Below are 5,000 nucleotides of genomic sequence, written 5' to 3'. Positions count from 1 at the left end.
TTTATCATAGCCATTGTTATTATTATTTCTATTATCATTATTATCTCTATTATTACTGTTTTCATTATTGCTATTATTGTCATTATCATAATCATTTTCATTATCAGTATCATTATCCTTGTGAATATCATCATTATCATTATTATTACTATCCTTTTTATTATCATTATTATTACTATCATTTTTATCAGTATTATTATCATCATTATCATTACTACTATCGTTGCTATTAGTATCATCATTAATTTCTTCATTATTATCTTTATCATCATTATCATTATCATGATTAAAATCATCATTGTTATTATTATCATCATGATGGTCATTATCAGTATAATCATTATCTATTGTTATCATTATTATCATTATCATTGGCATTATTTTCATCATTACTATTGTTATCATTATTTTCACTATTTTCATATAGGACTTTTCTCTAACCATGTTACTTGCTTTTCATATTTCTTCTTTGTCTTTTCTTTTCCTTTTTCATTATTTGCGCATTTTACTTTGTTGTTTTTATCATAGTTTCTTACGCCTTTGATTCTTACCTGCGGGGAGGCTGTATTTTTGTTTTATTATGAGATTTGAATGTTATTTGATCGCGGCTGATTGGGGAAAGAAATTACGAGAAGCTGTTTATAGCCAGGAATTAATACTCAGAGAGAAGGAGGGGGAAATAACGAAGAAAACAAGACAAAAACAGTTATACAGCATAGGCCTATGTGAAAAGGAAAAGGAAAAGGAAGCGAGAATTCAGAGATTATCGGTCAAGGCAGGAAATCAGAGAGAAAATGGGGAAACGGGGAAAGAGGAATTAACAGAAATATCAAATAGATGATAAGGGGAAAATGTCAGAAAGACAAAAAGGAAAAGAAAACAAAACAAAACAAAAGATGATGAACAAAGGGGGTTAAACACTGAGAGAGATTAGAAAGAATCAACAGAGAAAATGGAAAACAAGAATGTAATTAAGAAATGAGAAAAGGGCAAGACCATCAGAAGACGAGGGATTAAGGAAGGAAGAAAGGCGAGAGGAAGAGCGAAGAAAAGCATTTAAAGAGAGATTTCCCTTTTCTCTTTTTCTCATCTATTTTTTCCATTTATTAACGAAGACTTTTCAACACTTCCCTTCTCGCGGTCCGAGATGGGCAGCGCAGAGGATCATTATTATCGTTGTTATTTTTATTGCTATTATTATCATTATTACTATCATTATGATTGTGATTATCATCATTATGATTATTATCAATATTATAGTTATCATCATTATCATTACTCTTTCTATTATTACCATTATTACTATCATTATTATTATAAATTTCTCATTATCATAATTATTCTCATTGTCACGAGTATTATTATCATTATCATTATTATTATTATTATTATTATTATTATTATTATTATTATTATTATTATTATTATTATTATTATTATTATTATTATTATTATTATTATTATTATCATTATTATCATCATTATTATCATCATCATCATCATCATTATCATCATTATCATCATCATTACTATCATTGCTTTTATACAATTTTCATATGACAACATTGCTTTTATATAGTTTTTACCAGAATCATTATCAGTATGAATATTCTTATCTTTATCATCTTCATCATCGTTATTATTATGAACTTCATCATTATCATTATCTTCATTCTTATCATCATTTTCATTTTTGTTTTTATTATTCTTATTGTTGCTGTTAATCCTATTTTTGTTATTATAATTAATATGATCATCCTCTTTATTATCATTATTATTATCATTTTATTTTTTTTATTATCATATTCATTATTATTATTATTATCATTAGTAGTAGTACTAGTAGTCATTATTATTGTTATTATCATCATAATTTTATCATTCTTACCATTATTATTATTATCATTATTATTATCATTATTATTATTGTTATTATTATTATTAACATCATTACTCTATCATTATTGTTATCATGAAGCATATGATATCTAAAGTTGTCAGGGAGTGAGGGATGGAGAGAGAGAGAGAGAGAGAGAGAGAGAGAGAGAGAGAGAGAGAGAGAGAGAGAGAGAGAGAGAGAGAGAGACAGAGAGACAGACAGACAGAGAGAGAGAGAGAGAGAGAGAGAGAGAGAAAGAGAGAAAGAGAGAGAGAGAGAGAGAAGAGAGAGAGAGAGAGAGAGAGAGAGAGAGAGAGAGAGAGAGAGAGAGAGAGAGAGAGAGAGAGTGAGACAGATAGACAGACGGAATGATAAACAACCCTGTATTTCAAACAAAACTGAGTAGAGAAAAGCGAAAACGGAATGAAGGATTTGAATAAAGCGAATGAAGAACAGCAATCATCGTAGAAGATTAACAAAGCCTTCCTTTCCTAATCCAAGTCTTCTCATTGGCTTGCGTTCAGCCAATCAGCGCTCGCGACAAAGGCCCAACTGAAGCCTGGGAAAAATCATTCTGAAACATTTACGTATGAAGTTAACAAGAAATCATAATGAAAGGATGATAATGATGATGATAGAGATAATGATATTAATAATCACAACGATGATAATAATAATAATAATAATATAAACAAAAACAATAATAATAGCAATGATGATAATGATAATGATAATGATGATGATGATTTTAATAACAATGATGATAATGGTGATGCTAACAATAATGATGATAACAATAATAATAATGATAATGATAACGATAGCAAGAAAGCAATAATGATGATAACAGTGATAATGATAATGACGATAATGATAATAGCAAAAACAATAATGATAATAAAAGATATTAAAGATGATAATAACCAAAATAATAATGAAAATTAAAATGATAACGATAATAATAACGATAACAATATTTACAATAACAATAATGATAATAACGATAATGATGATGACGATGATAATAATAATAACAATGATAATGATAATAATATTGTTGATAATGATAATGATAATGGGATTGATGATAATGATGATAATAATGATAATGATAGAAATGATAATGATAATAATAAGAACAATAACAATAATGATAACAGTGAAGATAATGATGGTAAAAATTAAAATGATGGTGTTTATGATAATGATAACAATAACAGAATAATAACAATGATATCAAATATAACAAAAATAGTAATAATTATAATAATAGTAATAATAATAATAATAATAATAGTAATAATAATAAAGTAAGGAACTCACAATGCTAGCTATGAAAATGATGATAATAACAATGATAATAATAATGATAATAATAACACTCCATACGAAGGAAATATTAATGATGATGATAATGATAACACTAAAACACGAATAGTGCAGACAAAGATAAAATTTCCTCTTTGTTAAATCTTCCTGCTACAAATTTCTTGGGCTCAAGATCAGAGTTCAGCCAATAAGTGCTCTAAACACCTGATTCACCTGATTGTGTTCGACGGTTCGCGAGCGTTCTCAGTGGAGACACCGCACAGCATATCCTTCCTATTCTACCCCGCAATTCCCGGGCACCTTGCGATTCGGACCAAGCACGGGGGCTCGGGGGTTCCGCGGCATGATTTCTATACAATATGTCCCAGAGGGTGAGAGGAATCCTTTGATACTAAAATCGCCGCGATCGGTTATGCGAAGGCATTGTGCAAAAATACCGCAAACACATACACGAAAACCTATACACAATCAATCTATAAAAGTAGAAACTTGACCTGCATTCAAAATGTCCAAATAACAGAAACAAATACAGAGCTATTCAAGTACCCAGTCAACCTACTCTTTCTTCGCCAAGCGATAGCGCGGTCGGAAGGATCCTCGCCTCCCACTCGGAGGTCCCGGGATCGATCCCAACCCATGCCAAGTGACACGTGGGTCACGCAGGCGCTATATTTTTCTGTTTTTTTTTTCTTTTTCTTTTTTAGGTTATCGTTGTGTGTTGTTTCTTTCTTTCTTTTGAATATGAAAATGTGATGGTGTTAATGATAAAAATAGTAATGATACAATGGAGGACCCAAGAAACACCATTACACATTTGCAATAAACGGCGGCAGTCTACTTGTGTCTGCGTGCGAGTCTTTCGCTATGTCTATGTTTGTTTATTTCTATCAATGTATTTGTCTATCTGTCCATCAATCTATACCTCAATCTATCTATAGGTATACACATGTCTGCCTAACTTTCTATTTGTCCATCATTGGTTTGTCTGTTTATCTTTCTCTGTCATTTTCCTATCTATGGATCCATCTGTCTACCTATGTATTTTTCCTATTTATATATACGTCTGTCTATTTATCTGTTCGTTTCTCTCTTATACGTTGCACACACCTCGCGGCCACGACGAAGGGGAAAAGGCCGGCCGACGATGTTCGTCAAACGTTCTAATTCGTGTTGATGGCAACACTTGCCACTTGATGTATAATGTGATGAAACAAAGAGAATGATACGTCATGGCAAAACAAATGATGAAATAGGATCCAATGGAATATTTGAGGTAACATGGTATTTCTGTAATACATTCAGCACGGGTTAACTATACTACAATATTCATGTAAAATAATATGTATTATCATGCAAAAAATGTAAATGCAACGCCATTTTCAATAATTCTAGAGATTAATTGGCAATATAAACGGAACTATGGCTGAGAACTATGAGGCAGAACCTCCTGGGTATGGGAGACTCAGATGATGAGGGTTATAAGGCCAGATGCCACGTGATACATTTATTTTGGTATCAGTTCGGCACCAGGGAAGTGGCGGGTAAAACATAAATGATATGCGGTATCTCTGCAGAGAACTCTCGCGAACCGCCAAACACAAGCAGGTGTTAAGAGCACTTGATAACTTTTCCAAGAAAAGGTTGACTCTGATCTCGAACCTCAGAATTGTTCTTTATCATCATTAATGTTGTTTTCTTCGTTGGGAGTGTTATTATCATTATCATGATTTTCATCATTAGCATCATCATTAACAGACACTAACACTGACAATACTACTATTGTTATTCCTAT

The sequence above is a fragment of the Penaeus vannamei genome, chromosome 11 (genome assembly GCF_042767895.1).
Source record: "Penaeus vannamei isolate JL-2024 chromosome 11, ASM4276789v1, whole genome shotgun sequence".
NCBI lineage: Eukaryota > Metazoa > Arthropoda > Malacostraca > Decapoda > Penaeidae > Penaeus > Penaeus vannamei.
The sequence above is the reverse complement of the archived record's forward strand: the minus strand, read 5'-3'. Positions refer to the sequence as shown.